We start from the raw sequence: 23,094 nt of genomic DNA on the forward strand, positions 1-23,094 counted from the left end.
AAGTCCCTTTTCTGTTTACGACTCTTGATTCCTCTTTGCCCTCTTTTGTTTCACAGCAAAACAGAAGTAGAAAGAAGTGTTCTCATGACAGCAGCGCCACGCCGCTTCACAAACCTTTCATGATGACAGCTCCCCGGCCACTAGTTAACTTCTAAGTATTTAGGTTGGTGCAAAGTAATTGAAAGTAATTGTGGTTTTTGCCATTTAGAGTAATTGTTGCCATTTAAAGTAATGGCAAACACCACATTTACTTTTGCACCAACCTAATATTTAAAAGAGAAAGCAGGAGTTTCTGGTGTGTGAAATAATTAATAACACTTCACTGTAAATATTTTTCTCCTAGATTTCCTAGCACTGGATGAATGGCCAGCCTCTGAGTCAGCTTTTACTGACAGTTCAAGGTTAGTAGGAAATAACTTCTTAAGAACATAGAAACCAAATGGCATATGATTCCTAAGCAGAAATGAAGGGATTTTAATATAAAGCAGTTGATGTTCAGAGATCACTGGGATACAGTGTGATCCAGAATGGAAATGGAGTTGGAATTGTGTATGTGAGGATGGGAGAGAAATCCAGGATCTAGAGAGACGGGGAGATGGGTGGGGTGGCAGAACAAGCCTACGCCAGGGAGGGCGAGTATGCTGAGGTATTCAGGGCAGGGGCGTTTTAGGGGCACAATAGCTGCCAGGCAGTAGATGGAGTATAGGGACTCCATGGGAAGCCGGAACACCAGTTGGGGGTCACTACTGCCGTGAGCTTCATACAGGTGATGGAGGCTTGCCCTCAGGTGGTGCAGAAGGGGTCATGAGAAGCTGTTAGAGTCAAGATATATTGATATATTCTATATCTCATTCTATTGATATATATACATATCAACATCAATATGTATATGTCATTATATTGATATGTATATATCAATATAATGATATTGATATGTATCAATATGTATCCCTCTAATCTAATATAGAATATAATATCTCTATTGATACATATTGATATACTGATATATATATATAGATATGTTCTGATGACTGTTTTTGTTGTTGTTTGTTTGTTTATTTGAGGCAGGGTATCACTTTGAGGCTCAGGCTGGAGGGTAGCAGCATGATCTTGGCTCACTGCAGCCTCTACTTCCCAGGCTCAAGCGATTCTCCCACCTCAGCCTCCAGAGTAGCTGGAGTTACAGGCACCCGCCACCATGCCTGGCTAATTTTTGTACTTTTAGTAGAGATGGGGCTTCACCATGTTGAACAGACTGATTTCGAACTCCTGGCCTCAGGTGATCCACCTGCCTTGGTCTCCCCAAAGTGCTGGGATTACAGGCGTGAGCCACTGAGTCTGCCTCTGATGACTGTTGGGATAGGACATGCTAATGAAGGTAAGTGAGGGAGAAGAAAAGCAGATGCCTTTATTTTCTGACCTGAGTAATGAGGTAACAGGCTGGGCTATTTTCTGAGATGGAAAAGACTGAGGATGTGGCAGCATTTGGGGAGGACGTCAAGAGTTAGATGTGGACCAGGTCTTTAACTCTATTAGATATCCAAGCAAAGGTGACCTATATGTAGGAAAGTCACATTGAGTGTTAAATGAAATAAGGCATACATATGATAGTGGACCCAAACTCAGGCCAAAAATTTGGGGTTAGGAATAAACATTCAGTCATCAGATTATGTACAGTCAGTCAAGAATTATTAATTTCCTGCCATGTCCAAAAGACTGTCTTAAGCACCATGGGAGTAAATTAGGCAGCCCTAGAAATCAGCCTTGGAGGAAGACACAGATGGAAACAATTCTGATAGCAGGAATGCTGAAATATGTTTATAACAATAAAGTCAGCTCTATTGGTATAGAGGGGACACACAGAGAGCGGTCTTTTGATTTGAAAATACCCCTTGAAGTAGGATTTGGGATAAATCTACAGGATTATGTAGACTAAAGGATAAGTCTTTTTAAACAAACGCATCACTTTAGCAACAGTGCACTGGAGGATGTGCTTGTGGAAGGGCAGGCAGGCTGATCGGGCAAGGATGTTGGGAGCGGAAGGTTACCAGTGGCAGAGACGGCAGGAGAGGCAGACCAGGTGTCTGATAAGGACTTTGGCTTTAATTCCGAAATAACGAGGAACTAGCGAAGCCTTATCACTGGGGGATTTCCATTCTCAGGTTGTCGTTTTGGGAAATTGAAGAGAAAAGATGGACCACCGTGAGGAAGAGGCTAGAAATACTGGCCTCATCTTTCCACCTGCGTAGTCACTAGCAAATAGTGTGGTTCAGAAACCGATTCTAAATTTGTATATGGTTCTTGATGGCCCAGAAAGAGGAAAAATAGAAATCAGTAGAGGAGTTTCTGACTGAGTTATACAACGAAGCCTAGGAGGCTGAGGGGTTTGAAAGGAAGGAGAAGTAGCTGGCTCTGCCAGGTTGGGGTTGGGGAGATAGGGAAGAATCTCATGAAAGAGGAGACGACAGTTCTCTGAGTTAGGTGGTCTAGAGAGAGGATATTTTGAAGCGTCCAGGAAAAGTCAAAGGTGTTATTATCCATGTCTCATACCATTAGATAAAGTATGATGATATCACAGCAATTTAGGTCAGAGATTCTCTGCAATGAACCATTCCCCAGGGAACTTAAAAAAAAAAAAGGAACATAGTTTTCTCATTTTTTAGGCTTATTGACAGAAATGTATTAGCCATAACACTCACTTATCTTTGCAATGACCCGTGTAGTTTTCTGTTCTCTTTTCTTTTTCTTTCTTTTATTATTTGAGCACAAGCATTGAATACACAGTTACTATTAGACACAAATAGATTCAATTTTGTAGTGACAGCTGTGTATCTTAAATTGCCAGTCTTCATTTCTCTTCAGATTCTTTATCTGTAAAATTAGCAAAGTGGCAATCTTCCGTTATGGCCCCTGTGGAGATTGAAGTGATTAGGTGACCAACATACCTTGAAAATAGAAATTGTTTTGAGAACATTATAGCCTCGGAGACTTACAGCTTTGGCCAAAATGGCCACAATAGGGTCATTTCTTTATTACTTTTCTTTAATGAGCCTAATTCTCTTAGGCAAGATTAGGAAAAAAAAGGGGGGAGGGGGAGAAAAGTGAGAACAGGCAACAGACTACAGTGATTTCTTCTCTGCTTTAGTATTTACAAAAAACCCATGAAGAAGATACCACCGGCATTTAGAGAAGGAACAGATGTACACAGAGCGGTCAGGAATGCGTGCAAGTCACACAGCTAATTAGCCACGTGGGGATGGAAGCAGGGAGGATGGGGGAGTCAGAAATCACTTCACATCACAGTTCAAAACGCCATCTCCACATAGGTTCTCTGGAGCCAAGACAGTCTTCCCAACAATGAGGCATCTCTTAGATCCTTTTACAAAAAGTGGTATCCATTTGAATATCTCTCATATCTGAAGATTGATATTATTTGCCTTACAATTCAGAGTTCTAGCAAGATTTGAGTTCCACAGTGACTTCTGAACATTTGAGCTAAAGGTAAATTATTCTTCTCGGTTCAGGCTGACTTTCTTGCTATCTCTTAAAATCTGTGTTGTTATGAACAAATGATCATCGAAGGAATTTATGAGTCCTGAGCCGTGAGGTTGTTAAAAGTGAATCACAGAGAAAGCATGCAAGCGTCAGGCCCCGAGTGCAGCAGATGGGGCCTAGGGTACCCAAAGAGGCCCTCGTAGGTCAGGGCTTAGTGTTTGTATACGAAAACATTCCTACGCAAAGGGACGGAGTAAACATGAGGAAACAAACCAGCCGTGTGTTATCGCTGAAGCTCTTCACTTCCAGAGGGAGAGTTTAGACTCCTGATTTCTCCCCAACTTTCCATCACCAAAATGTGTATTCAGGTTTCTCAGTTTTCTCAGTTTTGTTTGGAAATAAGTGAATGAAAAACAGCAGCAGCAACACCGGGGGAAATGCCCGCCGCTGTCCTGAGCAATTCCTTTGGCTTGTTTATAACCAAATGCAGCAGGCGGGCGGGAATGCCATGCCCTTTACACACTCATCCTCTCCAGGAATTCTTTCAGAACCACTGTGACTCGGCACCAGCCTTTCTGCACGTCTTGGTTCTTTTTGGTGTTTTCTAAACTATGAGGTTTTTTTTTTTTTTTTTTTTTTAATACCAATGTGTTCAGATTCTATGTGGTGCTTTTATCAATGAGGATTTTTGAAGGAAGCAAAATTCACACAGGGTGATTCCAACGAGGCACTCCTAGTGGAGACAACTCATAGAGTTAACCATGTGCTGTCTGGGTCCAAAAGATCCTTCATATTTGTACATTTAAAATATTTTAAAGTTTTTCTTTTTTTTTTTTTTTTAGACAGAGCTTCGCTCTTGGTGTCCAGGCTGGAGTGCAGTGGTGCAATCTCGGCTCACTGCAACCTCTGACTCCCAGGTTCAAGTTATTCTCCTGCCTCAGCCTCTTGAGTAGCTGGAAATACAGGCATGATGCCCAGCTAATTTTGTATTTTTAGTGGAGGTGGGGTTTCTCCATGTTGGTCAGGCTGGTCTCCAACTCCCGACCTCAGGGGACCTGCCTGCCTCAGCCTCCCAAAGTGCTGGGATTACAGGTGTGAGCCCCGTGCCCTTTTACTATTTTTAAGTTTTTCTATAGGTAATTTATAAGTGTAGGAATAAAGGCATAATGAAACGTAAGGTTTTAATTAGAGAAAAGATTCCTGCTGGTCCTTAGAGACCTATTTGTGGCAGGCAGACTTCTAAACAGCTGCCAATAACACCCGTCCCCTGGTATTCACAGCACCCTCGGGTGCCCCGGCCTCTGGAGAGTGGGTGGGACTCAGTGACTTGGTTCTCCCCAGCAGAACTCAGCAGAGGTGAGGGGGTCTTGTTTCAATTGTTAGGTTACAAAACGTGACGGCCCAGGTAGCAGGCATCATGGCCTTCCTGAGCTGGTGCTTCATGAAGCAAGCTGCGATGGTGGAGAAAGCCCCCATGGAGAGGAGAGGCAGGGACCTGAGGGCAGCCTGCAGCCAACCACCTGTGAGCAGCCGCGCCCGGCCAACAACCCCGGGGCTTGGAAGTGACCCCTTCCTGGCTGAGCTACGTGGTGACCACAGGCCAGCCGCCACTGGCTGCAGCCTATAGAAGGTTCTGGCTGAGCCACGCTGGATCTCAGACCCAAAGAAACTGAGATCATAAATGTGTGTGGTTCTAAGCCAGTATGTTCTGCTGTCATTTGTTATACAGTGATTGATAATCAATGATTTTAGTCTTATTGAGACAAACCACATACAACAAAGTTCAACCATTTCATGAATATAATTTTTTTCAATGGTATAGGTAGAATAAGAAACATTAATAATCAACTCAGAACACTTCCATCACCCCCAAAATTTCCTCCTCCTTCTTGCCTCGGCCCCTGCTAACTATCACTCAAGGATTCTTGGGCTTAAGAAAATTCATCTAGAATGTCATGGTCTGAAAGGTTACCATCTGCGATTTCACTTTCACATCCATTCTTACTTCACCTGAGTCCAGAGAACTAATCTCTGTCTCTTTGCATCCATCTTCTGATTAATACTTGTGGTTGGCTTTCCTCTGTCAGTTTTCTGCTTTGTCATTAATAAAAAATAGAAAATAAAAAGTTCCGATTTCTCAACGCTGATCAATGAGAACTGTGACATTTTAAAAAGATGCTGGTGCCAGTCTTTTTCCAAACCTTCTCGGAAGACTGTGCAATCTTTTGGAAAATGGAGTAAGGAGACTGGAAACTATTATTTGTTTCACAGCTGCATCACCTCTAGGCCTTCCATATAGCCTTTTTTAGCATTATTGGGAATAATCACTGAGTAGGGATGAGTGATGATGATATAATCCCTCAGACTGTAAAATAATGAAACATTTTAAGATGGGGAAAAATAAGACATAAAAAATTCCATAATGTGTCTCGATTTTCTAACAGAATCCAGTGTACTTATGTGACAATGAAAAGATTAATGTTTTTATTGTGTTACAAAATTGGTATTTTTTTTTTGTAACAGGCTCTCACTCTGTTGCCTAGGCTGGAGTGCAGTGGCACGATCATGGCTCACTGCAGCCTTGACCACTGGGCTTAAGCAATCTTTTCACCTCCACCTCCTGAGTAGCTGGGACCACTGGTGAGTGCCACCACACCTGGCTCATTTTTAAATGATTTATAGAGACAGGGTTTCGCTGTGTTGCCCAGGCTGGTCTTGAACTCCTAGACTCAAATGATGTGCCTGCCTTGGCCTCCCAAAATGCTAGGATTACAGCCGTGAGCCACCACAACTGATGAAAAAAATGTATTCTTTTTCTTTGCCTTTTGGAAGACCTCTAAGAACAAATAAAAATCATGAGCTACCATTCAAACTACTTTTAAAAATCTCAATAAACTAGACCTAGTTCCAGTGTCTCCTGCTGGTGAATGTGATAAGGACATAGTGAGATCCCAGAGACCAGCAAGTGGGGAGCCACAGCACCCCAGGACCGAGGGCAACATAAAGACGTGAGTCAGTGAAGGAGCCCGCAGTAGGCAGCACCCTGAGAAAGGCCAGCAGGATCAGTGAACCCAGGAGGAATTCCGTTATCACCGTGAGGTGGTACCCAAGCAGGGAGGGTGCAGGGAAGGAAAACCTGAAGTCCCTGCTCCCTCCCAGACGTCTCTGCTGTCTTCCCTCAGTCAAACTCAATCAGCTGCCACCTTCCAGGGCCAAGGAGGCAGAGAATGGGGCTGGGCGGGGATGGTGGAGAGACACCTGCACGCGCTTCTGCCAATTTCCTTTAAATGTCGTGTATCTCAGGCATTTCCATTTTAGCACATATGGACACATGTCGTTCTTTTAAGCATCTCTAAACAATTAATCATGGATGACCCACATCAGGGAAGAACTCATGAAGGAGCTGGTATTCCCTCTGTGCCTAGGATTTTAGCATGTGTCATGTGTTGCTGCCTGTGAAGCAGAAATTGCACCTGAAAATGTAATGGACCAAATAAGGGTAGAAGATGAGACGAGGTGTGCTGTGTGGGCAGAGGTGGGCAGAGGAGACAAGGCTTAAAGAGTGATGTGGGCTCAGGTCCGGTGGCTCACACCTGTGATCTCAGCACTTTGGGAGGCCGAAGCAGGCAGGTCACTTGAAGTCAGGAGTTCAAACTAGCCTGGCCAATGTGGTGAAACCTCTTGTCTACAGAAAATACAAAAATTAGCCAGGGAAAGTGGCACGCACCTGTAGTCCCAGCTATTCAGGAGGGAGATGGAGGCTGCAGTGAGCTGAGACCTCACCGTTACACTCCAGCCTGGGTGGCAGAGCCAGACTCCATCCCAAAAAAAGAAAAAAGTGATGTGGTGTGGCCAGGCTGCAGAAAGCATGGTGTGCCTCTTCCAGAATCTTAAATTTTATCAGGAGAAAGGCTCATTACCACAAACTTCTTTTAATGGCTAGCACAAAATAGGTGTTTAATAAATGACCTTGTTGATGAAGGGATTAATGAACCAAATCTGCATTTGTTTTGCTTAATAAGGTATATTTATTTAGGCATGTATTAGTAGCAAAGCATTTTGGAGATCTGAGGCAATGATCTGGATAATTTTAAGACAGAAAGCCTGATATTTAGCAAGTAGTTATTTTAGGTGTAAATAATCAATGAAGTTAAGTAGATTGAATTAAATAATTGCTCAAATCTATTTTGCCTCCTTAGACAAAGCGTAGACATAAACTATATCACTTGTCATATTCTTTTTGTTCAAAATGGTAATCAGTCTTTCTTTGAAATATCAACTTGACCTAAAATCATAATTCAATGTATCTTCATATAAAGTTATTAATTTTTTAATCCACAGAATTATTTTCAACAGCATTAATTGCGATAGTTCTGCAGTTATGCTTTCCCTTACTTAATACCCCAATAATGTCTTCTATCTTCGACTTTATGCATAATAGGAGAATTGTTATGAGAGAATTAAATCTGAGAGTATTTCCATTACTGGAAGAATCTCTCCTGTCAGCTTTTTGTCAATTACTTATAAAACTGCAGGAGAAAAATTATTCTTTAATATTCAGTTTTCATTATGCATTAGATGCCTCTAATATTCTCCACTAAATGCCATAATTTCACATATGCCGCATGTCACCTGGTGTATGTAAACATGGAATTATTTGGAGATTATTGCATAGTTATATCAAAATGCCTACCAGAAAAAAAAAAAATGACATCCAATATTCACCCAGGGTTTAGGCAAGACATTTTTGTCTGATGTGAAAGCGTTCATAATTTGATCAGAGAAGAGCGTTTTTCAGTGGTGCTCACAGATTGCCTGTAAAAGATAATTCCTCCCTTGTGGATGGGGTTCTATCACATGCCCTCCACGTGCCGCTGGTTTATCTGCAGGGGGAGAGATGCTCAAAGGTGACAGTGACCCACTGTGTCTTTCAGACCCCAAAGCAAGTACTGCAAACCTCAGGCAGTTGAAGTGAATATCGACTAGCTCAAGAGGCTGTGAAAATGACCACCGCATCCATCCAAGTAACTTTTTTCTCCTGTCTCAGTCCTGAAATCGGGCACGGTTGTGTTCAGTGTGTGCCCTACATTCACAATGAACTCTTCAATCCGATCCTCTGTGTCTTGCTGGGGAGTAGCTGTTCCCCACTTGACCCGCTTTGTTGAGCAAAACGTTGTAGCTCACCATTGCCTTCCCGTCTGTTTACTCTTGGTGTGGGGTTGTCAAGGAGAAACATTGGAAGGGAGAGGAGGGAGCAGGCTTCGGAGATGGTATTCTGGGCAGTCGGTCTCTCCTCTCTCAGCCAACTATGAGGACTATTTGGGACTGAAGGAGATGAGCAACAGCAGGTCGTCACTTGTCCTGAACACTTGACCTTTCTTTGAGCAAGAGGACAGACCTGGGTAGGGATCTCTGTGATCTTTTCTGTATTGGCTGTGGGTGTTCATCCTTCTGATGTGTTAGCTGAAGGTGAGGATCTGGAGCAAGAGTTTCGGACAGCAGTTGCTCGGTGGGCAGATGCGCCGCAGAGACGGTGAGTGGGTCTGACAGGGCGGGCAGAGGATCCTCCTGAGCTGGCCTCCGTCGCCTGGGACTTCACAGTGCTTGCTCTGAGTTCAGTGTCTTCACTGGAGGGAGCCACAGCTGGGAAGTGCTGTTTTTTTTGTAGGTGCTCTCAGCTGCTGTTACCCTTTCTATCTTTTTTTCCCCTCTGGAAAATATTATCTGGGGCCTTTTGTCTGTTATCTCTGACCTACCAGTGAGAAAGCAGAGGCTTGGTGAAGAGAAGCAACTTGTTCACAGCAAGGGAAGAGCTGTGACGTGAGACCACGTGCAGCCCACGCTTAGACCCGAGTCTCCCCTGCAGAGCCTCTCCGTTAGCTAAATGCTTGCTAGGCGCTTGGAAGGCTGAGGGATTCGTGTGTTTGCCAGATCTCTCTATAGGTCCTTTGAGCAAATCCCAGAAATACGCATTACTCTCTCGTGATACTTTTTTGTTGTTTATTTTTAGTGGGTAAAGGACTTTTTTAGAAAGTAAATTTTATTGCATATATCTGACGTTTACATCATGATATTATGGATAGATATAGGTAGTAAAATGGTTACCATAGTGAAGCAGATTAGCACATCTGTCATCTCACGTAGTTACTTTTTCTGTGTGATGAGAGTAGCTAAAATCTACTTATTTAACAAAAACTAATACGGTCCAATCTTATTGGCTTTGGTCTTCATGCTGTACATTGGAAATCTGGAATCCTTGTTCATCCTACGTATCTGCTATTTTGTATTCTTTGACCTACATTTTACCACTTCCTCTCCCAACCCCACCCAGCCCAGGGTCATCTCAATTTTGCTCTCTATCTCTATGTATTTTTTTTCCCTTATATTCCATATATAAGTGAGATTATGCATTTTTTTTCTTTACGTGTTTGGCTGACTTCACTTAGCATAATGCTCTTCAGGTCCACTCATGTTGTAGCAAATGACAGGATATCCTTATTTTTTAAGAGTGAATAATATTCTATTACATATATATTTATACCACATTTTCTTCTTCCATTTGTCCATTGATGGACACTTTAGGGATTTCATATCTTGGCCATTGTGAGTAGTGCTGCAATGGATAATGGAGTGTGGATGTCTTTATGAAGTGATGAGTTCCCATCTGCTTTGGGCGTATTCCCAGAAGAGGAACTGCTGTTCATATTTTAGTTCTATTCTTAAGTTTTTTAGGCACCTCCATACTATTTTCCATAGTGGTTGTACCAATCTGCATTCCCACCAAAAGTGTAATAGGGGTCTCTCTTCTCCACACCCTTGCCGACATTAGTTGTGTCATGTCTTTTTCATAACAGCCGTCTCATAGTGGTTTCAGTTTGTGTTTCCTGGATGACTAGTGATGTTCTGCACCCTTTCACATACCTGTTGGCCACTCTTAAGTCTTTGTTGAAGAAACATTGATTCAGCTCCCTTGCCTGTTTCTAAATTGGGTTATTTGTTTTTCTGCTATTGAATTATAGGAATTCTTGATAAATTCTGGATATCAATTCTTTATCAAATATATAATTTGCAAATTTTTTTCAGTGTGTAGGTTGTCCTTTCATTTTGATGAATCCTTTCTTTGCTGTGCAGAAGTGCTTCAGTTTAAGGTGGTCCCATTTATTTATTTTTGCTTTTTCAGCCTGAGCTTTGTGTGATATTTAAAAATCATTTCCAGGGCCAATGTCAAGAAGTTTTCCCTATGTTATTTCCTGGAAATTTTATGATTCTAGTCATATATGTAGGTATTTTACTCATTTCGAATTTATTTTGTGTATGGTGTAAGATAAGAGTACAATTTCATCGTTTTGCATTTAGAGATTCAGTTTTTCTGGGACCATTTATTGAAGACACCATCCTTTCCCATTGTGTTTTTGTGGTGTCTTTGTCAAAAATTAGTTGACCACATATATTTGGATTTATTTCTGGGCTCTCTCCTTTGTTCCACTAGGCTATGTGTCTGTTTGTATGTCAGTGCCACACAGTTTGATTACTATTGCTTTGTAACATTATTTTATTTTATTTTTTTGAGACAGGGTCTTACTCTGTTGCCCAGGCTGGAGCGCAGTGGTGATCTGCAACCTTCACTTCCTGGGTTCAAGCACTCAAGCAATCTTTCACTTCAGCCTCCCAAGTAGCTGGGACCAAAGGCACATACCACACCCAGCTATTTTTTTTTTTTTTTTTTTTTTGTAGAGGTGGCATTTCACCATGTTGCCCAGGCTGGTCTTGAACTCCTGGACTCAAACAATCTTACTACCATTGGCCTCCTAAAGTGCTGGGATTATAGGCATTCACCACAGCACCCAAACTTGTAACAGAATTTTAAATCAGGAATTGTGATTCCTTCAACTTTGTTGTTTAGTCATACTTTATTAAGAAGATATATTGCGATCGAGACCGTCCTGGTCAACATGGTGAAACCCCGTCTCTACTAATACAAAAAATTAGCTGGGCATGGTGGCGCGTGCCTGTAATCCCAGCTACTCAGGAGGCTGAGGCAGGAGAATTGCCTGAACCCAGGAGGCGGAGGTTGCGGTAAGCCGTGATCGCGCCATTGCACTCCAGCCTGGGTAACGAGCGAAACTCCGCCTCAAAAAAAAAAAAAAAAAAAAAAAAAAGAAGATATATTGCTTTGTTTTTTTAATGTGACAAGTTTTAAACACCAAAATTAAATTAAACTGCAATAACACATTTCCAAGAATTTGAGGAAAACTTGTTTTATTTTCATACATGATGATCTTTGGAAAAGGACCAACTCAATGCCTACCTTTAAATTTGAAGAAGATAAGCAGGATGCTCAGTGAGCTATAAAGAGTGCCTGGATCCAGATGAGTTATAAGCATTTCTGTCTTCTGAGTCGCTATGGTTAGCTCACAGAGGTGTAAACTCAGTCCTGACAATGGGTGTTGGCTCCCCTTTTGAAAGAACGCTATTTCTCCGGACCTCTGCAAATTTGGCTGCATCTTCAAGGAGAGAAAATCCTGGAAATCCCAGCATTGTCTGGCTTCCTTTCTCACTAACCTATCCAGGCTTTTCAGAAATCCCTCTGCCTCATTCTAAACAGGAAGTTTTGTCCGGCAGTTGTGCAAATGGTCCTGTATTATGCAGGATGTCACCTATTGTTATTGGAACAAAGATACTCTGAAATATGGACAAAAGCTTCCAATCCGCCAGGGTCCTGGACCCTTCAGTAGCCTCTCATTGTGTCTGGGAAGTGATTGAGTGAATTGGGTCACTCCAAGAATATACCTAAGCTTCAGAAACTCAGCTATTATTAGGATGCCAGAGTGGAGCTACACAAAGCACATGCAATTTGCATTCATAGTAATCCTGCTTCCCAATTTGCTCTGTATAAATGCAACACAACCACTTTCTCAATAAATGGGGTTACCTACAACTGTATATGTAAATGAAAATAAAAATGCCTGGGAATGATCTGTATCTCTGTTCTACTGTTAAAGTGTTAGGAAAAAACAAAACATTTGTGAATCAGAAGTAAGTGCTATTAAAGTTTATGTTTTGAAAGACTATGCATAAATCACACACTTCTCAAACTTTTAAGACCTACATCTGCAAGAGCATATATATATATAATATTATATTAAAAAGAAATACCATCTTATAATAGACTAACTAGCACAGTCAGAAGCTGATTGAGGGCTTCAATTTAGCTGCAAGCAAATTTCACTGATGGCTTCTCATTACCAAGTGCAGGAATTTCAGAGTGCAGAATATAGAACAATGAAGTCTGTTTATAGAGTAAAGCTGACACCCACCGAAACAGGATTGCATTTAGCAGTATTTTACTTTATCTTAAAAGAAAAATGACTAACATTGTTTTTCAAATGTTATTTGAGATTATAGGTAAAAGAAAGTGTGGTCACCGTAAGTTCTCTTCCTCTCCTCTTCTTTCTCAGTGTTGGAAAGTCCATTGTACACATCAACTATTTTACACAGAAATGTTTCTCCCTCAATCCAACTTCCCCCTTTGACATTTGGGTTATAGCTGTAGTAACGTGTGCTGAATTGTTTGTTGGGGTAATTGAATTGTGCCTTGATGGACAAAATGATTCAAGTAAGTTCATAGAGGAAATCTACTTTTAATCATTTTTAATTTATTTATGTTTTCTTTTCTGTTTTTTCTTGAGACGGAGTCTCTCTTTGTCACCCAAGCTGGAGTGCAGTGGCACAATCTCAGCTCACTGCAACCTCCGCCTCCTGGGTTCAAGCGATTCTCCTGGGTTCAAGCGATTCTCCTGGCTCAGCCTCCTGAGTAGCTGGAACTACAGGCACCCACCACCATGCCCAGCTAAGTTTTGTGTTTTTAGTAGAAAGAGGGTTTCACCCTGGTGGCCAGTCTGGTCTCAAACTCCTGACCTCAAGTGATCCACCTGGCTCGGCCTCTCAAAGTGCTGGGATTACAGGCATGAGTCACCGCTTGTAGCTTCTTTTAAATTTTATTTTTAAATAGCAGTGCCAAATATTTACTCCCTCTTTCCCTCTCACCTAGATTGGATCTTCCTTTTCTGCACTCACCTGACACAGGCCCTGTGCTTTGTGCCTGCACATCCCCATTGCTTTGGCTGCATTACGAGACACATTTCACCCTTGTCCATTAACCCCTCCCTACAGAAAGGATGTTTCCCAGCAGCCTCCAAGTTGCTATGATCTTCTGGTGTTGTTCTAGAAAAGGATACACTCAGGATAGGCTGGAAATGTCCCTTCCTGGCTGGGCGTGGTGGCTCATGCCTTTAATCTCAGCACTTTGGAAGGCTGAGGCGAATGAATCAACTGAGGTCAGGAGTTTGAGACCAGCCTGACCAACATGGTGAAACCCTGTTTGTACTAAAAATACAAAAATTAGCCAGGCATGGTGGCAGATGCCTGTAATCCCAGCTACTCAGGAGGCCAAGGCAGGAGAATCACTTGAACCTGGAAGGCAGAGGTTGCAGTGAGCCAAGATCACACAGTTGTACTCCAGCCTGGGTGACAAGAGCGAAACTTCATCTAAAAAGAAAAAAAAAAAAGAAATGTTCCTTTCTCTGAGTAACTTTCCCCCTCTCTGTATGTGGATGAAACCACCCTTGAACCAGGCACCCAATTAATATTCTCTGAGTCATGGGGTCTGTGAGGATTGACGCTGCCTGGAACTGATGGCCAATACGGCAATTTCCTCTTGTAAGTGCAGACATCTCTCCTGCCATTTTTGCTTAAAGAGAAAACTACCCAGTGTATCAGTGTGGTTAAAAAAATTAATGTGCTATAAAAATGCACATTGGCTACTTGATAAATCAATGTGTTTCTGGTATTTTAATTAAATTACATAAGGATTTAATTAGAAGACCCTTACAAGAACTAAAAGTTATTTCAAAAGTAGAGTATTAATTTTCTGTGTTAACGAAGTTTAGAAGTGATAAATGGTTAAGAGGCAGTTTGCATGATTGATATTGACCCTTTGTGAATATAGCCTGCAGTTTTTGTTATTATGTGATTTCTACAACATGCTGGTTCAAAAAATCATGGAGCTGTAGTCAGGAATCTTAGAGTGATAAGCAGCAAAAATGCAGGGTTTTTTTTTTTTTTTTTTTTTTTTTTCCTGAGATGGAGTCTGTCACCCAGGCTGGGGGGCAGTGGCATGATCTTGGCTCACTGAAACCTTCGCCTCCTCAGCTTTCTGAATAGCTGGGACTACAGGCACGCACAACCATGCACAGCTAATTTTATTCTTTTCTTTTGTATTTTGTTTTTAATAGAGACAGCGTTCTGCCATGTTAGCCAGATTGGTCTCGAACTCCTGAACTCAAGTGATCTGCCCACCTGGGCCTCCCAAAGTGCTGGGCTTACAGGCGTGAGCGGCTGTTCCTGGTCATCATGTTAGAATAAACCAAAGGGTCTCAAGTAAGGTAGAAGCCCCAAGAATGGGCTGTCCTCAGGTACTGCCAGACCCAGGAGCTCGATAATATTACTGGAACTCTGTTTCTCAGTGTGTCTCTGCAATTCTGCTTCACATAACGCTGGCTTCATCTTCAGGCATGGGCCCCTGCAGAGTTCCTGGATCTCAGGAAGAGATGATTTCCAGCTTTCTTACCAAACCCCGCCCATTTTAGGACATTTATCTGTCTAGGGTGGGTGATCTCTGGCTGACCTGTGGGTATGGACGTGCACCTGCCCAGGTCAGCTCTAGTGCTGGGCTGTCGGGGATAACAGGCTGATGTCTGAGGCTGAGGGAAGCTGCCCCTTGTACCATAGAGAAAAGGGAAGCAGCCACATCCCTCGGCGGGCTGTTGCTTGTAACAGTCGTGGAAACTCAGTGTTATCTTCATTCTGCTGTGTGTTTGTGGGACAGTCTTGGAATGGGGATTCCGAACTATTTCGTGGCATGGACTTGGGATGCCCAGACCCTGGCTGCCCGGCCCTGCACATTCCTATGTATTTATCAAGAATTTTCCAAGGAGTGCTGCCATGTCATGATGTTTCATTCTTATCTAAAGCAGAGAGCAAGAAGCTGAGAGAGTGGCCTTGGGTGAAGAATCCCCAACTTGACCAGTTGCTGTGGGTTCTTGAGGGATACACAGAGAGAGGCACTTCAGAAATGGTTTCTTTTAATTAATTTATTTATTGTTTATTTTATTGAGACATGACTTGCTCTGTCACCCAGGCTGGAGTGCAGTGGCACGATCTCTGGTCACTGCAACCTTTGCCTCCCAAGTTCAAGCGATTCTCCTGCCTCAGGCTCCTGAGTAGTTGGGACTATAGGTGTGTACCACTATGCCTGGCTAATTTTGTTTTATTTTTAGTGTAGACAGGGTTTCACCATGTTGGCCAGGCTTGCCTCAAAGCCCTGACTTCAGGCAACCTGCCCGCCTCAGCCTCCCCAAGTGCTGGGGTTATAGGCATGAGCCACTATGTCCAGCCAGTTTCTTTTTATTTCTGCTGAGAGCTTTGGGCTCAAACCCAACGGTGCTTCCTTGATGAGCTATGTGGGGTTCGCGTCAACATTTCCAACTCTTTTTCCTAACTACTTGGCACCTCCTCCTAGACCCCCATTCTATTCTTGGTCTTGCAGGTATTAATGACCTCACGGTGATAAGAATTCCTCAAGGAAGGAAAGGAAAGAGCACTGCCCAAATGGCTTGTTCTTCTTCCCTGACCAAAACTTCCGTCTCTAATATCAAGGAATTGCCAAATACGGACTCCACGCAGTTGGTCTTGACTATCCCAGGTCGGCGTAGAGCGAGATGACTCAATTTAGTCTAGAGTTTGGGCTGAGCCACTAATAGAACCCAACACAGGCTTGGCAAAGGATGTGGTAATTAATGTAGAGTGTGGTGACCACAGAAAGAATTGATGGAAGCCCGTGAGGAAATGTGTCATCTGGAAAAGCAGTGGCTCAGCTCCTGGGGCCCTGTGTGGACTTGCCCTCAGGAGGAGATGATGTCACTTTTGACCTGCGGGTCAGAGTCAAAGTTGTGTAAAATCAGTTTCCGGTGTACAAACTGATGGATGTTAAAGGTTAATTTGCAAATAAGCTTATAGTTTCTATGGGGAAATTGCTTCCTAAGTTTCACGTAGGTTCTTGGGTAACTGTTTATGATAGAATTATAATACTACACATGCAAAGTCAGACAAAAATATTGTGAACATCAGACATTTTCTTTCTTCCCTTCATCCCTCTCTCCTTTTCTTTTCTTTCTTTCTTTCTTCTTCTTCCTTTCTTTCTTCTTTCTTTCTTTCTTTCTTTCTTTTTCTTTCTTTCTTCTTTCTTTCCTTTCTCAGAGTCTTGCTTTGTTGCCCAGGCTGGAATGCAGTGGCAAGATCGTGGTTCACAGGTTTAAGCAATCCTCCCGCCTCAGCCTCCTGAGTAGCTGGGATTACAAGTATTGTATCGTATTATGTTTTTAGCAGAGACAGGGTTTCACCTTGTTGGCCAGGCTGGTCTCAAACTCATGACCTCAAATGATCCGCCTGCCTTGGCTTCCCAAGGTGCTGGGATTACAGGCATGAGCCACTGCGCCCAGCACATATGGTATTTTCTCTAAGATATGATTTAAATTTCAAATAAAGGTATGCTATGTGTTTCATTTAATGTCCAATTAAATGGAGTCAAATCTCAACCTCATGTTGAATTATCCTCCAGCCTATATGCTGGGACAAAGATTTTCACTACTGTAATCACCACAAGAGCTTTCCTGTATTGTATGTGCAGATGGCCACAGCCTCACAGTCTAATAGAAAAGTCTACTCGAAGCCTCTGAGAAGCTCAGCATAATCAGGGGTCACGAAAAACAGGAATGAGAAGGGGGTCGAGTGCTGTGGGGCTCAGCTAGTGAAATGCGAAGAAACTTCAGCTCCTAGAATGTGGAATCCAGGTGAACCCTAGGCTTGAAAAGTCCCAGAGTTCGAGGGCCAGGCTGACTGAGAACTGGAGAGGCTCAGATTCACCAGGAGGCATGGGATGGAAGGGGACGTGGCCACACAGGAGCTGGGGACCCGGAGACAGGAAGCTACAATGCAGAAAAAAGAAGACACATTTTTGTCTGGGTTTACACTATAAAAATATTTACTTATTTATAAATAAGTAGTTATTTGCAATTCAACAGAAAAAGTTTTTTCTTGCTTTTGCCCTGATTCCTTTGTGTTTTAACTTGAGTTTATAATGGAAAAAATAAAAACATATAAATAAATATATAACACTCATATAATGATCAGAGACTAGAGCGGTTACAAAGAAAATTCTAAGAGAAATTACCAAAATACACAACAGCAAAAGAAAGGCTTACCAAATATATATTTATAGCTTTTAATACTGAAATTGTCCCCGTGACAGACTGTCAGCTTGACCGTAACTAGATTCCACATGTATTTTATACATTATTACACATATTGAAAAGATACATCACAGTGACATTTAAAACTGATGAATGCAATTTACCCATCTATGGACTTCACAGTCGCTCTACGTGCTGCTCTGGATGACACAAAAATAAGACACTGGAGTTCTGAAGGAGGTTACTCTAAACAAAGAAAAGAATACCTGCAGAAAAATGGCAATCATGCATTAAAAAAACAGCAAATGCCTTGCTAGCCGTCAAAATAAAGGGCTTTTTATAGTTTGTAGATTCCCAAGTAAATATAGAAATCCTGCCGCTTTTCAAGTGACAGATTGTTTGGTAGAAAGTCAACTTGTTGGGTGGAATGAGCTGGGACCAGAAGAAGGAAAGAGGGAGGGGTGAGAAAGAGTAGAAGGCACATTTAAACAAATTTATTTATTATACTTTAAGTTCTGGGGTACATGTGCAGATCGTGCAGGGTTGTCACATAGGTATACACGTGCCATGGTGGTGGTTTGCTGCATCCATCGCCCCGTCATCTACATTAGGTATTTCTCCTAATGCTGACCCTCCTCAATCCCCACACCCCCTGCTATTCCTCCCCTAGCCCCCCACTCCCATGCCCTGGTGTGTGATGTTCCCCTCCCTGTGTCCTTGTGTTCTCATTGCTCAACACCCACTTATGAGTAAGAATATTCGGTGTTTGGTTTCCTGTTCTTGTGTCAGTTTGCTGAGAATGGTAGTTTCCAGTTTCATCCATGTCCCAGCAAAGGACATGAACTCATCCTTTTTTTTGTGGCTGCATAGTATTCCATGGTGTATATATGCCACATTTAGAAGGCACATTTTGAAAATTATGCCTGTGCGTGTATTTCTTCAAGAGCTTTGCCTTTCCTTAGGTTGCAGCATACTGGTGTACCCTACTAGATTAAAACAAATGAGACTTTGATCTGATTTGATCTATCTAGGAAGAACTACATAAACTATGAATCATGAATGATTAAGTCATGTTGAAATGGTTTTGCAAATATATTCCTTTCTTGGGGCAGGAAAGACATATCTGCTTAGTCCTGGAGAGAATGAGCTCTTCTCCTACTTCATGTCATATTTTCCCAACTAACTTTTATTGAACACAATTATGCACTAAATATCATCCCAGGTGCTACAAGTAACAAAATGAGGCCTGTTTTTGTGCACAGGAGATTTACAGGCCTGCAGAAGGAAACGTGTAAACATGACCTGTATCCACAGTGCAGAAGGAAAGTTCCGTGACTGAAATGAAGTCTTGGAATACTAGGGATGGGGAGAGCCTTTGGGAGCTTGGGGACGGCATCTGTGAGTGGCAGGCTTGGCATCGGGCTCGCTTTTCCTGACACCATGTGCCAGGAAGGCCTGCACAGCCAGGGTGGCCACAGAACGGTGAGAGTAGCACGAGGGCTGGAACCCAAGGGCAGCAACATGCTTGGAGGCTAAAGGAAGGCTGATGTCTCCATTCCAGGGGAGGACCTGGGAAAGACGTCCTTGCTTCTATGACATGTGGTAAGAGGCCTGGAGGCTGAGCAGGAATTGGGTAGCATCAGAGCTTAGAAGAAACAGCCTGAGGAAACTGAGGCATGAGTTATGAGCCTGGGATACCTGCCAAGGAATGGCCCCCTGAGAGAAGCAGCAGGAAGGTACTCTGGCTTGAGTATTTGTCCCTCCAAAACTCACGCTGGCATTCAGTCCCCAGTGGCGCCGTATTTAGAAGTGGGGCCTTTAAGAGGTGATTGGGTGAAGATGGCTCTGTTCTCATTAGTGGATTAATACTTTCTTTCTTTCTTTTTTTTTTTTGATGGAGTCTTCCTCTGTCGCTCAGGTTGGAGTGCAGTGATGTGATCTGGGCTCACTGCAATCTCTGCCTCCTGGGTTCAAGCAATTATGCTGCCTCAGCCTCTGAAGTAGCTGGGATTAAAAGGCAACTATGCAGAAATTTCTAGAAAAGGAACAATAACATTTGGGTCATCAGGTCACTGCCACGGAAACAGGTGATGAACTTCCAGGCATTGCCATAGCAATGGTAAACTGACATGGCGCCGGCAGGCGTGTCTTACGGAGAGCTGCTTTCACCTCTTCCTTGTTTCAGCAAGCCTTCAAACTGGTCCGGAGCCCAAGTCCCCACCTCTGGAGTTGAGTCCCACTTTCTATCTCAATGGTGCTTCTTCAGTTCATGCGTTGTATGTTTACAGCCAGAGCGCATACATGTTCATCATCTTTTTCGCCACCTAATAACTACAGGTGCAGGTTTGAGTCTTGATGTCACCACCAACCAGCTGTTCTTGGGTGCTGCCTCATGATCTAAGCTGGAGTTCTCCAACCCACTCGGGGAACACAATACCTTATAGACTACTGGGAGAGTTAACATGGACATACATGAAGCACCTGGTCAGGTGGCCCGTACATGGTACACAGCAGATACTCAATAAAAGCGCAAAACTTTTCCAAGAAATAAGACTTAAGCATTCTGTGTTTAACAGATTGGGCCTGTGGAAATTGGCGCCACCCAAGGCACAGCTTTCTCCTCCTATATTTTGTGATATGGAAAACTGGGTCACGTCCTGAGAGTCATCCCTGCAGCCCCGGCTGGACTCTCTCTCCCTGGCTGGCATTGCTGCAGGCTGTCTCGAGGCTGAAATTCCACCACTTCCACATCTGTGTCTTCACCCTCTGTCCATGGGCCACACACGCAATAAGGGAAAGTGAGGCAGACTGGCCGTGAACCTGAGGATACCACCAAAAGCAGGTAACAGACCAAGTCACCCTTCAGACAGGCAGTAAAGAGTTGGCCCCACTGTGTGCCTTTCCTGCTGTGGGGCGCAAATCCCACGACCTTTGGCAATACCTAACTTTGAAATTCAACCGTAATAGATAATTTCCCTCTAAAATGCAATAAAGTATGACTGAAAATGTAACTGACCTCCTCACATCATCAATGCTCTTATGCAAAAGGAATTGGGTAATTCACAAAGCTGTGAAAACGCAGGCCAGCCAGAGCGCCTGCTGCAAGTGTTGACAATTCACTGTCGCTTGTTTGTGTGCACATCTTGTCATCCGACCCCCAAACCATACGCGGGAGTCACGGTTGATCTCAGGAGCTCATTGTTCAGTTTCTCTGAATGCTCTTCATTCTGTCTAAACTGGAATATTACTATACATTTATAGTAGAAAAGTGTGATTATTTTATAATAATGAGTTCAATCGTCTGATAGTTGTCCAGCAGCTTCATGGCACCGGGTGTGGCACAGGGACGAGGTGCAGGAGGGCACTGCAGGTCGTCACACCTGCTGTGTGGCAGGGCTTCACAGGCCCCTGGGAGCCTCTGCTCTCCCAGACTTTCCGGGAAGGGCACCTTCTGGGCTCAGGTAGGGGCCCTGCGCCTTCACTCTGGGGGCACTGACAAATGCAGCATTGAGGTGAGTGATACGAAGGAAACGGATAAAGCGTTTGGTGGGGAGAGAGGTGTGGAGGCTCCTTCAGTTTGAAAGATCAAGACTCAATCTCACATCTCCCAAGAGGAGAGATTATACATGAGAAGTAAACACTGGGAACGTCGGGAATGAGAGGTCCGTGGCAAGGGCTGGGAGCTGGGGAAGCTGGGGCCAGATGGGGCCAGAAGGGGCCAGAGGGTGCCTGGTGTATTTCCGGGAGGGTGAAGGGGTGAAGGCCAGGATGGGCTTGGCATGAGCAGAGGGGAGGGGTGAGGGAGGCCAGAACCCGGCAGGGTGTTCGTGGGCTTTTTTGTCTGAAGAGCACTAGGAAGCCAAGCAGGGCTTTAAGGAGGGATGAGGAGATGAGGTTCATGCAGCTGGATCCCACGGGTGCTGTGGGAGGGGATGGTTGGGGAGTCCGGGAGGAAGCAGGAGAGCTTTAGGAGTGCATGGATGCAGTCCAGAATGGAGATGGCCGTGGCTTGGAAGAAAAAGAAATCACACAGCTTAGAGCCAGGGTACATTTGGAGGTCCAGGCCACCAAGTTCACTGATGGGACAGATATGCACCAGAAGAGAAAGAGGACACCCCAGGCAGTTTTTTCTGCCCCCCACCCTCACCCCGGGGAATGCATACATCATCCAGAAGCAGGAAGAAGTGACTTCATTTTATGATCAGGATTCTTGGGGCTCAGGTGGGTTAAGGAATCGGTCAAAATCTTGCACAAATCCTGCAAGTACAGAGGAGGAAAATGAATCCAGGTCCCTGATTCTGAAACGTAAGCTCTTTTGCTGTGCCACTTCTCTGCTTCATTTTCATGCCAGTTCCAAGAATGCAGTTAGCTTTCTCTTTCATTTCCCAACATGTGCTGTGTAACAATGAAGAAACCTTAAGAAAAGAACTGCAGAGTCTAACATGGATACAGGGCCGGGCTGATTCTCTGTCAAAGTGACTGCTTCCTGCACTCTGGGTTCCAATACAAAGAATGCGCATTTATGCAGCAGGAATGGACCAAGGACCACACATTGAGCAGCTCTGGGGAGCAGAGTAGAAAGGTGCGCCAGCCCTATCTGATCTGTCTGAATGGAAAGGGTCACAGATCCCATTCACCTTGCAGATTTTGATGAACTTTACTATCTTTGGGTTGGATTTAAAATGTAAAACTTTCCCCTTAGTTGTAAGCTGAGTACTAAAAGATGGGAGGTTTTTTACAGGCTACACTTCTTCCCCACACTTACTTTCCCTGGAGTTTCCATCACTAATCATGTGATTGCTCCATTAACTCCCCCCAAAACCCAAGGTCTATTGGTGGTGGAATATTGAGCTGAAGGGCAGGCTGTTCCAGAAGTCATCAGTTCCCTCTGATCATGGTGTCCAAACAGTCCCTCTGCACCAGGCACCTGCTCCCTGTAGATACAACATTTCATATCTACAATGTGGCATTTCCAGATAAGTCACTCGTTTATGCTGATGGGTACAAATTTCCTTTTAGCCTCCAAACATTTTCCCCCAGTCTGTTAAAAGAAAGCAAAACCAGAGAAACCAGAATACCACTCTCTCTATTTATAGATAGAAACGCTCACCCATATCATAGCATCAGGGCTTTGCTGAAGCCCTGGAGAGTGTCAGGCACCGTGCTAGGAACTGAGAATACAAAAACATGATGTACACCAGTCCCTCGAGGAATCTATGGAACTGGTGAGATTAGCGAACCGTGCACCTGGAGGGAATATAGCTAGACGTAAGTGCAAACTCTGCAGAAA

This window comes from Aotus nancymaae, unplaced genomic scaffold, assembly GCF_030222135.1.
Source record: "Aotus nancymaae isolate 86718 unplaced genomic scaffold, 86718_ANA_hifiasm-v0.15.2.pri h1tg000083l, whole genome shotgun sequence".
NCBI lineage: Eukaryota > Metazoa > Chordata > Mammalia > Primates > Aotidae > Aotus > Aotus nancymaae.